The sequence below is a fragment of the Achroia grisella genome, unplaced genomic scaffold (genome assembly GCF_030625045.1).
Source record: "Achroia grisella isolate CSIRO2021 unplaced genomic scaffold, CSIRO_AGI_Agris_v1 utg511, whole genome shotgun sequence".
NCBI lineage: Eukaryota > Metazoa > Arthropoda > Insecta > Lepidoptera > Pyralidae > Achroia > Achroia grisella.
This window is the reverse complement of record NW_026712905.1, coordinates 6364745-6379354: the sequence shown is the minus strand read 5'-3', so window position 1 is coordinate 6379354 and position 14610 is coordinate 6364745. Positions and strand designations below refer to the sequence as shown.

Below are 14610 nucleotides of genomic sequence, written 5' to 3'. Positions count from 1 at the left end.
AATTTGGCATCAAAGATTAGGACTTTTAAACTTTGATAGTTTAACATCAATGCCGACTGTTTGTGATATATGTCTACCCCCAATAAACAGGTAGCCAAGGTAAGCAAGCGTTGTATACCCACGTTCCTAGACACTACTCACTCACAGTTTTCGTTTACCCGATTGCGAATAAGAGTGATGTGTGCACGTATACCATGAATTTTATTAAATTAGCTGAGAATCAATGTAATAGTAAAGTTAAGGTTTTAAGGTCAGATAATGGAACCGAATATCTTAATATAGAACCGACAAATTTTCTTAAAAACAAAGGAATCGTCCATCAGCTATCAGTATCATATAGTCGTCAACAAAATAGTGCAGCTGAACGATTGAACCTTACTTTACTGGATAAAGTCAGATGTTTACTGTATAATGCTAAATTAGATAATAAAATGTGGGCAGAAGCTGTAAGTACTGCGGCATTTCTTATTAATATATCACCAAGCTCTAGACTTTCTGGTAAACTACCAGAGAAAGTATGGATTGGGAAGAAAGTTAGTTTGAAGAATCTGCGTATCTTTGGTTGCCAAGCATTTGTACACATAGATGACTGCAAACGTAAAAAGTTAGATACAAAAAGTAAGGGACTTATATTTGTAGGTTACTATGACAATGTAAAAGGGTACAATATAAAAATCGTGTAACAACAATGTAAAAATCGTCTGTTTAATCCTGAGAACAATAATATATATATGCTTCACGTTATGTTGTTTTCAACGAATCTTTATTTCCAGGAAGTGCCTCCAAAAATAAGTCAAATCTAATGTTTGAACCTATTTTTATAACATATCATGGTGATGAGAACATTCTGCCAACTACGCCCTTAGAAGCAGAGTCAGAATATGTATGTATGTACAAAACCTGTAGAGGCGAGGCAAAAATCTGTTACTGCCGAATCACCAAGTTGTACTGTTGAGGCGGAGCATGAACAGATGACTGGTGAATCTTCTACATCAGAGACCACTAGTCATAATTATAACTTACGTTCTCGTATACCAAAACTTAACTGTAATATGATAGAAATTTGTAATGTGATGAATCCAATAGAGCCACGTACTGTCAATGAAGCTTTAAGTTGTGAAGATAAGAGCTATGGCAAAAAGCCATGCAAGAAGAAATCTACACGGACTCTTTCATTCTACACGGAGATTGGGAGCTTACAGAAAAACCAATTGACAACGATGTAGTCAAAAATAAATGGATTTTACATTGACTCTGAAGGTAACATCACCCGTTACAAAGCAAGGTTAGTTGCTTTGTAGGCTTTACTCAAAAATATGGTGAAGATTACACCGAGACTTTATCACTCGTCGTTCGTCACAGTTCTATTAGACTATAGTTGGCTCTATCGGTGGAATTCAATCTAAAAATTCATCACTTAGCCTTCGAAATAGCCTTTTTGAACAGCGATTTAAATGAAGAAATCTATATGTCTAGAAGATTTCAGATTGCCTGAGAATGAAAACAAGGTGTATAGACTACGGAAGTCTATTTATGGGTTAAAGCAGGCCTCGCGGTCCTTGCAGCAAAAGGTAAAAGAAGTTTTACTTTCTTTGCAATATGTACAGTGTAAACAAGAAGACTGTATTTTTGTAAAAATAATTTGTAAGTCTATTATTTTTATCGCTTGATATGTGGATGAATTTTTTGTATTTTATAATGACAACTGTTTGACAGAGACATTAAAATCTTCTCTGTTGAAACATTTTAAAATTAAAGACTTAGGTCCGGTACGTAACATGTTAGCTATAAAGGTAGAGAGCGTGATACAATTTCCATCAAACTTAGTTAGGAACATCGGATTGATAAATTATTAGATCGTTTTGGTATGAGTGACTGCAAGTGTCTAAAATCTCCTATGATAACTAATATTAGTTCCAGTAAGAGTTCTTGTAATACTGTGATCTATAAGTCTACATCCAAATTTCCGTATCAAGTATTGATAAGTAGTTTAATGTATTCATGTATAATATTATATTTCATTTGCTGTGTCTTATTTAAGTCAGGTTAATAGTTATTTTACAGATTTCATTGGAAGCAAGCTAAGCGCATTCTAAGATATCTTATAGGAACTAAGCGCAAGGCTTTAGTATTTAAGAAATCGAATGTAAATACTATTTTACTCAGATGAAGACTGGGCTTCAGATGTTGATCGTAAATCTTACACTGGATACGTGTTCAAATATGGAGATAACACAATGTCATTGGGTAGTTATAAACAATCTTGCATTTCGGTTTCGTCCACCGAGGCAGAGTATATTAGCTTAGCTAGTAGAGCAGCGGTGTTCCTACAAGCGATAATTAAGGAACTTTTGTCAATGTCGTCCTGTAAAATTGTGATGTACTGTGACAATCAATTAGCTATGCAGCTGGCTGTTAATTGTGTCCATCACAAGGGGGGCAAACATATTGATGTGAGGTACCATTATATTAGTGATATGATAGAAAGGTTCAATATACAGATTCTATACATACCTACAGATGCAATGTTGATGTTAGGACTAAAGCTCTGGGCTGTGTCATACACGAGGTATTTACCAACAACTTGATGTTAGATCCCCACATTATGGGGGAGTGTTGGAAGTATAATGCTGGCCATCGTAGAATTAATTGTTTGTACATTATTATAGAATATGTCACTTTTAATATCTCAGGAATTTTTTTTATGTCAACGTGTAAATTTTGTTTTTTTAATATATTTTAATATTTAATCTACTGCTGATTTCTCTTATTTCTAAATACCTAACTACATATATGTAATAATAGTTATTTTATGAAAATTTTAATCGTAGCTCATACTGCTATATATCTTCAAACCTTAATTAATTTCAATATTATAATATAGTCTCTAAGCTATATTATTACGTTAACATTTTATCAATTATAATAGTATCTATTCATAATATTGCATTGATCTACCGTATAAAGTTTGCGATTTTCTCAGTTTATTTAAATGTAAAGGTATAGGCGTAATCATTTATGTGGTATATGCATTTCAAAAATGTATAGGCATTTATAAAAACAAATAGTGTTCCAAATAACAAACGACAAACAATGTCGCTTCCTATTTCTAACAGTAACGATCGACGTTTGTCAAAATATGGACAAGTTGCGGTCTTCAGCTAAAAATGAATTAACGGATTCTATTCTTGCTTATTCGCGCCTTTTATATTTTAGGTCAATCGATAAAATAAAATATCTGCATCTCAGAATGAGATGTCATTGGAATTGAAAATTTAATAGTGTAGATAAAAAAACATCACAGGTTTTTTAAGACTAATTAAAACATAATTAATTATTTTTATATTATGACGCCATAGCCAGGTTTTAAACTGGCTTCAGAAAGGTAATGGTTTATAATTCCTTTTTTTTATACACAATTGAAAACGGCTCCAATAACAAGTAAGTTCTCGATTTAACTGAATTTTCTTGTGTAGATACAACAATATAGGCAAAATTTACTGTTTTTTACTATATAATGGAAACAGTAAACAAGTAAAACTGAAGAGCTACCTTTTAACAGTAATCGTCGTTTATATACAAAGGACAACAGTAATACCACTTATTCGCTGCTGTTCCAGAGGACTAAGATGTTATGTGTCTTATCCTGTAATTTCATTACCTAATCTGCACCGTACTACTGAAACACAAGATACAATAAAATCTACATAATATATATACATATATTATATATTAGGTAAGACTGAAGTACTTACGTAGACGACTTTTTACAGTTTATCTCAAAGTCTTATACCTTCATCATGATAAACTTCGAATCCTTTTATTCATTATAACATTAATTTGTCATAATCTGGTGCTTTTTTTTGCAATCATCATCAACAATATAGCTGACCAGCTGACCCGCGCAAATTCGTCTACATAACGCTTACTTGACTTTTATCATTGTATTTCAACCAATTTACATAATAGTTTATTACATTATAGCCTGTGTGTTATTCTGATGTATAAGCTGTACTCGCTTCTAACCCGATTGAAATTAATACTCTGTAAGGGTCCGACTTTATTAACTAAAACAATTTTAGGGAATAACTTAGTTGTCTCATTAGCATAAGCACTTGAAATTCATTTCAGTCACTGAAGTCTTTTGCTCTGAACTGAACCGAATGATGACTACTTAGTGACGTTAATTATAAATGATAATGTTGAATATAATTTTACTCTAAAGATTAATCGATCAGCAGATCGAGCATTTACAATTTGATCTATGAAAACTATTTCTAAATAGTCGCGTCTTATGTCATAACTCTAATATGAATTTCAAAATAACGTACTTTGTAAACTAGTAACGTAGGTACCACGTAAACTAGTACTTTGTATTTTGCAGTTAATTGTTAATTTTTAATTATAAATTAGATATAAAGCAATCATGTCATAAAGTAGGTAATAAGTCCGTTATGTCAGGGTAATAACATGAACGAGGTGACAATTGAAACTTTGAAAATTTTAATTTTAATTCAATGAACAAAATTACGTCACTTTTCTGTAGGTAGAGTTCTGTAGTTTATTATAATATAAAAAACCGGGTTCTAAATATATGTATATTCCTGACTGTTATGATATGATAGGATACTCGAAGACATATAAGAATATCACTGCGGTAGAATTTGGATTTAGGCAAAACTTATTAGCATACTTATTAGCAATATTATTTTAATTATATAAAATATTGATGTAATTTATTGCACTCTATCATACTTATTTACAACTATATAATAAGAATATTTCTTATCTCATCACAGTTAGATACATAATGTGCCTATATGCTAAATTAATAGGGCAAGAACAGAGAAGGCATTCTACTCTTATTCAAGTGGGTAAAATTCTGTATAAAAAGAAAATCGATTATAAATCCATATTATTAACCCTAAAACTGTAATATTCTTCTAACATTATTTGTTTAATAACACCTTGATATATTCCTATTTCTTAGGAACAACCAAACGTAGTTCTTATTTCATTTACCTAGATTTTATGAAGTTATGTTATGTACGTTAATCTGTAACTTCGACCCACGAGAAATGCATTATGAGATGCCACCTGGTGAGGATCACCACTGCCGTAGTCGCGATAGATTGCACAAGCGATTCATTGGCCGCAGAACTTGGGCAGAGAGCAGGAATAGTAGTAGGAGCTGTTAACTGGTAGGAGGCCTGGCAGTACTTACTCACTCCTTGAGACAGGCAGGTCTCCAAAGGATTTTCTCATTTTTCAATTCTAACATATTATAAGTTATGGTGTTTAAGGTTTGTTTGTTCATCACACGCGGAGTCCGAAATGTTTAAAAATATTTTTTGATGAATTATTTTCGTATCTTCCATTTTAGTAGGGGATACCTGGTAGTACTATATTATATATAATAGCCATTAACATTCATATAAGCAGATATTCATTTTTTTTAATTTTACAACCGCCATATCACGTACCAATGACCACGTACGCACTATGACATCACGGAATCCACCAATCAAATATTGAGTTGCAATATCTGTAATTGTTTCTGGTTTTTTTTTATTTGTCTACGCATAAAATAACACATAGATCTAAAATGCATCAATTTTATCTAAAAACTTTATTTAGTACGTTGTACATTATTCATTATTTCTATTTATTATCTACTCATTAACATAAATACACATATGAATGAATTAAGACAATAAACCTACTCAGGCCATAAGCCAACACCAGAGAATGAATTTTTTATAAAAAAGAGTGTGAATAACTGTTCACAAATATTGTACCTATATAGTAAATTGAAATAAATTTTATTTTATTAACTAACACTCATATATAAGTAACATTCTAGACCAATTGAGGCTACGCTGGTACAGGAATCAATTAGATTCACACCTTTGATACCTGCTAGTTTAAATAACATTAAAACTGTGTTATTAATTTATTTATTCTGTGTGTAAATTAAAGCAAATAATGAATATGTCCCTCGCAATACCTGTAACATAAAATAAATTTAATATATTATTATTATTTATTTATGTAACTGTAGTAGCAAATAAGCCAACGCCGTTGCTCATCGGCTTTATAGTAGCGAAGGGCAGCTTCATATATAATATAAGCAACGCAACTGACATCACATTATCATGTGATGCCTGTAATACCCCTCAGACACTGCCATTCGTGACAATAAAGTGATACCTATATTTTCAGGCTGTATTTTGGTTTAAAGCGCGGGATAGCTACCAAGCTCCAAAACGCTTATAAAACTGCTTGAACAGATAGACTATCTACGTTACTGTTCTAAGTACTTTAGAAAAATATTTACCTGTATGAAAGTTCCATACGTAAGCTCTATCATTTTAAATGCTTTCATAACTGGAGGATGCTGTGCTTGGGTACACGCACGCAATACCAATCGGCGCAGGTTACGATGTGGTGGCGGTAGTATCGGACACAGGTGCCAGCCACAGTAGAATATTGCATTTGATAATTCCGATGCCTAAAATATTGGTAATAAAGAATATATATATATATATATATATTCCACTAAACCCATGACTTAAATCGGAATAAAACACAGATTTTAAGTGCACCTTAATACAATACATTGGCGAAAACTACAAACGAAAACAAGGAGGTTAAAATCTAACAATCTTTTTATTTAAGTTTTATGATATTAATAGTTTTTCTCATGTTATATTTAAAATATACAAACAGCTATTAAATATACTTAATTACACGTATAACATAGGTATATCTCAGGGAATAAGATGTTATGTCATTATATCAGTAACAAATGAGCTATAAGGTGGGATTGATTGATTTCAATGGCTTTTTTGTAAGGTAGTGCAATATTATTTCATCTATCTCTACATTTAATGAATCATGAATAGGCGTAAACTGTCATGTTGTGTATCTATTTGAATATAGAACAGTTTACGTTTTAAAGTTTACGTAGTAGTAAATGATTGGAGGACAGAAGCCAAACATTTCAAATAATCTGTTTAACAACAGATTCTGGGTAAGTGGTTAAATAATAAAAACGTTTGTGTAAATATATATTTATAGAAACTAGGTAGGACTATGTAGTCCTCCGACCATTTTTACTTAAAAGGCGGCAATAATTAATTTTACTTTTTTAAATTCATACTTCGTTTTTAATAATTAATTCATTAATTAAATGGCAGATGGCATCGTATAAGATTCATTTATAGCTGTCGTTTGAATACAATGTACACGTGTACGAAGTTCCAGCCACCACTAATTATTTAAAATATTTATTTTGTCTTTAAATATAAACAGAGATACTAAACTATACTAAAATCAAAATAGGTTACAAGTTTCTTAATAAATATAAAATATGAGGTCACTTATATCTGTTTTATTTGTTCACTAACCTAATAAGTAATTTCACCAGCGTTGCATAAAAACAGTCCCATTAAAATTATTAGAGCTGCAAAGAACAACACCAGTTTCATAACGATAATTATTGTGATCTGCTTAGAAAGCTGAAACAAAATGTTTCTGTTAAAATGTTATTGTATATAAAAATGGTTTTATTATTTTTTTATATTTAAATTAAATAAGGAAAACTCACGGCAATCTGTAGCAAAATAAACACAGCGGAACCAGTACTTAGCATTAATTGTGAAACTATTACCATTCCAAATGCTGCATGCACATCTTTGACTAACCTGGCGAATAAATGAAATAAAAGTAATAATCGGATTTTAGATACTATGATTTAATACTGTATATTCATTTAACTTTAATGCATTAATACACAAATAATGGTGCATATGGCGGACTTAACACCTTAAAGCGTTTTTTCCCAGTCAACCATAGGGCTAACAGAGATTTATGTGGGCAGTGCATTAATATATACATATATATATATTATACATATAATCTGAAATAACAAGGTAAAAAAACTATGATTCAGATTAAAAGAATGTATAATGATATATAATACATAATATATATAAATATATTTACATAAAATAAATAATTTATAAATATAATATAAATACATAATCGTACATATTCATACTAATACGTAAACATACCTACAATTAAATATATATACAAATCAACAGTGAATATTCAGATGCGTAAGTAGAAATAATATAATTAATAACTTTGAAATATCAATATCACCTATGGGCAGAGAATGGAAAAAAAGAAAATTACTGAACAAGTCTTATAGCCCAAATATAATCATGATTAATATACATATACTCTGTCTAAACACTAAATTTGTAAAGTTATATTTATACTTAAGAGACATATAAAAATTACACTAACATTAAAAACTGATTATGCATTATAATTCCTTCCAAAAATCCGGTACTTAAATTATCTGCTGCTTTCTGTAAATTACCGCTATTACGCGTATTAAATTTATCCCATAATGTCTCGAAGTAGCCTCGCAAGATAATGAATTTATATTTTAACATTATAAGATTAGTCACAGTATAAGAGTCCACTAATATGACCATCGTAAAAAGCATCATTATTAGTACTAATGTAAGGAAAAATCCAAACACATTAGCTGCTACAGAATTATCGTAATAAGATGGGTAGTAGCTAATAACTGTAGAGAAGTTTGAACCTGCAACATACAATATTTCTATAAAGTTAATTTAAATAGTTAGGTTTGACACTTTATCAGCTAAGTTAGATACATAATAGAAGATGCAAAGTATGCGTTGACGGAGTACCAGTAAAAAGGCATTAAGAAATTAAGGTCCGCTATTACTATTCAGATCCACTACCCCATCGGTAGCGGATCTGTTGTATAAATATGTAATAAAACTATTAATGACTGAAAATTGTATTTTAATGTTATGGTAGATAGAGAAGGTGACACAATATAATTTTTGTTTTATATTTTTGATTATAGAATAATAAAAAGAAAAACCTTTAAATATATTAATATCAAAAGAGTTTTCTCAACATATCCTCCCGTAATCAAAACATATATATATAACAAAATACAACGTAACAAAAGTAACAGTATCAAAATTACAAATTAGTAAGGTTATCCTATACCCATATTTGAGATACATCTTAGATGTTTAACGCTCCCTAAAGGTTTTGTCAAAACATCAGCTGGTAACAAGTCAGTGGGCATATACCTTAGTTCGATGATTTTATCGTTGACTTTTTCTCTTACAAAGTGGTACTTTACGTCTATGTGTTTAGTCCTATTATGGTGGACTGGGTTTAACGCAAGTTTTTGTGCACTCTGACTATCAGAAAAAATTGTAACATTTAGTTCCTTACCTGTTACTTCTGCTATAAAACGTTTTAAGAAACATGCTTCCTTAGAAGCTGCCGATAACGCCATATATTCAGACTCTGCAGAAGATAAAGCGACTGTAGATTGTTTCCTCGATTCCCAGGATATTGGTCCTCCTGCGAGTTTGAAATAGTATCCTGTATATGAGCGGCGACTATCAGGACAGTTTGCGAAGTCAGCGTCCGAGTAACCACTTAATATTGAGCATTCTGTCTTTTTATATGTAATACCTAAATGCTTTGTAGCACTTAAATATCGAAGACAGCGTTTAGCAGCATTCCAATGAGACTGGTCGTTATTTGAGTTAAATTGACTTAAGTAACTCACTGTATACGCTATATCAGGTCTCGTATTTACTGCTAAAAACATGAGACAACCAATTAATACTTGATACAAACGGTTAGACTCACCAATGCTAGGTTCCAGTTTCTTTTGAGCAAGAGGTGTAGAAACTGATTTACAACTTTGCATTTCAAACTTCTTTAACAAGGTATCAATATATGTACTTTGCGATATTTTAATATAATTTTCTTGACAATTAATATTTATACCCGTAAAGTAATTAACAATACCCAGATCTTTTAACGAAAAATAATTTTCCAATTCAGATTTGAAGTTGTCAAATATCACTTCATTTTTATATAATATCAAAAGGTCATCGACATATATTGCTATAACCAAAGAGTCCGTCATATGTAAACTCTTTCTAGTAAATACACAAGGTTCCGATGGCGTTTGAATAAATCCAATAGTCGACAAAGTTTGTTTCAACTTTGTATTCCAGGCTCTTGGTGCTTGCTTTAAGCCATAAAGGGACCTTTTCAGTAAACATACCTTATTTTTATTTTCCTCTTGGACAAATCCTTCTGGTTGTACCATATAAACCTCCCCTCATGGGCCACCAGAATGTTGTAGAAATATGTAATAAAACTATTAATGACTGAAAATTGTATTTTAATGTTATGGTAGATAGAGAGAGTGACATGATATAATTTTTGTTTTTATATTTTTGATTATAGAATAGAAAAAACCTTTAAATATATTAATATCAAAAGAGTTTTCTCAACATATCCTCCCGTAATCAAAACATATATATATAACAAAATACAACGTAACAAAAACAACAGTATCAAAAAATACAACATAGTAAAATATAAAGTCCATACCGAATCGACAATATTTCTTCAGCCATTCACCATGTGTGAAGTCATATATACTGATGTTCCATAAATAAATTATCCATTTGTCACAATTTTTGTTTTCCAATCTAGATACAACTACAGGACAAAGTTAATCCGTTGTATCTTTAATATCCTGTTCTATTTTGGATACATTTCCCTTCTTGTCCCTTTTAATTGGACATTCAGGACTATGTCCATACATTTAAAACATATAATAGGCCTCTACTTTTTCTCTTTTAATTGCGAAGTATGAAATTCAGCACCGTCGTTCTGAGCAACTTTTGACATTTTGCTCAACAACTTGCTTTTCACCATTTCCAAAGTCACTTCAACACTAGAGTTTTCTAAAGCCATTACTAATGGTACAAAACGTGATGTCAAACCTCCCAACAGTATCGCAGCTAGAGAACTGTTATCGATCTTATTGCCTATATCAGCCAAATCTTGAGCATGTCAAGACTGCATTAATGTACGACTCGATATGAGAAAAATCAAATAAAGAGTACCCCTGTACAGCCGTCTCTCCATTACCAATTTTCGACCTAGACTCAGATCTTCATATGCCTTATTCAAAGGCATACCAGGCCTCTTTTGCTGACGTTGCTGTCCTCACATGCATCATTGCGGCACCGTCCACACAAAGACAAACTTTTGATAATGCCTTCTTACGTTTCCGCACATGCATAGGTGTATCATCACTGGATTCATAACCATCTACTACATTTCACAGGACTTCATGTTCCAATAGCATCTTCATTTTGAATTTCTATGCCGTATATTTTTCATCATTTTATCAATATTTTATTACCACAAAAATTATTCCCAGCCATTATAAATGAGCTAAATCGTCTTTTAAATTGATTTATTCTTCGTGCTGATAACGAATGTTGTAGAAATATGTAATAAAACTATTAATGACTGAAAATTGTATTTTAATGTTATGGTAGATAGAGAGAGTGACATGATATAATTTTTGTTTTATATTTTTGATTATAGAATAGAAAAAACCTTTAAATATATTAATATCAAAAGAGTTTTCTCAACAGGATCTGAATGAATCTGGACCTTAAATGATATTTATATAGATATCTGGTTTATATACCGCACTATTACTTAGCCGTCTTAATAATAATAGCGTGGTATAACTTTGTACAATGCCATCTACCAAGTAATTGGTGCAAACTATTTTTAATTTTACATGTGCTTCTCTATGGTAGTGAAATTTTCATGAAAAAAATATATTATATTATGCAGTTTAAATCTTACTTACAAGAATTAATACTGCATTTAATTTTTCTTACTTCAAAAATTACGTATTTCTATACAACAGTTAATAGTTTATTTCTAATGTTTGTACTATTGTTTCTACCACCATATCCCACAAAGCATTATATAAGTATATATTATATGCAAACGCATGGCCTGAGATAAATCTATTTGAGTATATTATACTTAGTGCAATGAAATGTGAACACCCAGGTGCTAACTATATAGTAATTACCAATTTACAAACCTTGAAATGATTTCTTTAACCCTTCAATAATAAAACAAGCCAACGATACGAATACAATAAGTACATATACCGTCACATTTATCTTCACCGTCCTATACATATTTTTCATGACAAGCGGTTTTTCATATTTCTTACAATGTTCAATCATATTTTTATTTATATTTCTAATTAACTCTTTATTCGAGATTACTGTAAATATTTTCATCATCACAATAACGTGAGTAACAGCGAGCGTAAATGCATCACCGGCCTCTTTTTCTGGGAAATCACCGAAGAGTACGGCAAGAATCTCCAATATTGTCATCATAAGATACAGTGCCATCAAAATAAATGTATACAGTCTGTAAGTCCATCTTCTGTCGTCACCTACATTTTCGCCCTCAACGAACCAAAAATTACCTGGACCCACTAAATATATACCTTTACAATATGTACTTACAATATCATAATTTCTTCCCATATTTATTATATTACAAATCTCCCAAATGAATAGGGTTAGTTATCTGCAAAAAGTGTATAATTAAAATTATGAAATATAAAATAGGCACTTTATACCATGTAAATACTTGAGTAAAATCTATAAAATGATTTTCTATTCTACTTGAATACTTTTGTAGATAGAAATTAAGAAGAGTAAGGTTTATTGTACTTAGTTTTATTTATTCCCTATAATATTCCGCTCACTAAGCAGACCCGTGCAAACAAATGTCGCGATACAGAATAAGTGATTACCTAACTAACTTTTCTAACTGTAAATGAAGTAATTATATAATTTTCTAACTTCTTTAAAAGTATTTCGTTGTTAAAAGTACATAACAGGTCTATTTATTTAATTTCGCTCTAAATACTTTACTACACACGAAGTTACTTTACATAGGTTATATAGTGTTCAGTACACAATTATAAAACAAATACATTATAAATAAATTCTTATTTTATTTTCCAATACACCATATGATAAACAAGTTACCTTTAATATTTTTGTATCAGTCGGACATAATATGTAAATAGAGATATTGATGGTACGCATTGCGTGTTACGAATAGGGCGATAAATATTGTACATGCATGTATTTGTACATATATAAGTAAAGGACTTGTAAATCCTGGTATGTCTACGACGTAGGTTCTATATAAATATTCTTATTTTTATGGATATATGTAAGTTTACAATAATAGTAATATAAATTTATCGACTACGACGATTATTACGACTTTTATCCTGAATGATCTATCGACAGTGTGACTAATATCGAAAACGCAGTTCATTATCAACAGGATTTTTTACTAAACCCAGACCAGCCTTTCTGGGCTGCTACAGTACGATTTGTCGTCAAAAATCGGAATTTCTCAAAAGAATAGAATAGAAGAATAGAAAATCATTTATTCAAATAAACTTAATTTAAGCACTTTTGAATAGTCATAACAATTTGTTTTTTATCTACCACTCGTTCGGAAAGCTGTCTCATCACAAGAAGAACGAGCAAGAAACTTGTTCCATTCCAAAAAGCATGATCCAATCATGATTTTAAGAAATGTAAACTCATTAGAGGCTGCCTACTAAGGAATTGAAGGGCAATTTAATTGTAGCAACCATTACCACCGGCACGGGCCCCGGCAGCCGGGCAACTAGCCCATATACCAAGAATACCATTGATCCCAACTGATCTGCCAATACCATTTAAACGGCTGCAATTTCCTGTTAAAATATCTTCTATGTAATACACCTATGTATGTTTTGATCTCCAGAAACTACGCGGATTTTTTTACTCAAGAGGAAGGTTTAGGATATATACTGTCCCACAACTGAACACGGATCTTTAAACGAGCGATAACCTTTATATTCTATGCCCACGCGGGCGAAGCCGCGGGTGGAGCTAGTTTTTTATATTTATGTTACAGACATGAAAAAGTCATCTTTATTCTTTATATTATTATTGCAGTACATAGGTATAACCTGTGACAGGTGAGAGTTCAGAATAGTGATTAAAACAAAGCCCACTCGAAAGTGCGAATTAAGTTTGCTAAGTTCAACTTATCTTATGCATCCCTAAAACTATACAATTCTATTAACATTTCATTTCATATTGGTAATACTAAATATGGAACTGAAATAGAAATGGATGGACGAAGCATAAAAGTTTAATAATTATTTAAATGGCTTATTAACGCCTGTTACGTTACTAACGTATTGTAAGTAATATACTTATTTATTATGAAACTTTTTTATTATATTTGCGTATAATGTGGAATGCTTTCTTGCTTGTTCTAATTGTTTGTCTTCACTTTCATGTAATCACAATCTGAATAATATAATATCGTGGTTGGATTCATGGTGACTATATTTATCAGATAACACTTTTTAGTTTGATAAATCTTAAGGTGATGTAATAGAATGAATAGACTTACGTTTAAACGCCTGTAACATATACTTGTCACGTTCAACAAACATCCTCATAATGTAGACTGAGCTGTCTATAAGACCACGATATGTTTATACCTATTGCGTCGTCGTAATATTAAATTGTGTAAGTTGAGTCTTGTCTACTACAAAACTCAACTTACACAATTTAATATTATTGTTAATATTTCTTTTGTTCTAGG

General features: G+C 31.1%; 1 pseudogene; it reads right to left on the bottom strand.

Moving 5' to 3' along the window:
- Nucleotides 1-5953: 5953 nt before the first annotated feature.
- Nucleotides 5954-12467, bottom strand: LOC131846493 (uncharacterized; annotated as a pseudogene).
- Nucleotides 12468-14610: the final 2143 nt, after the last annotated feature.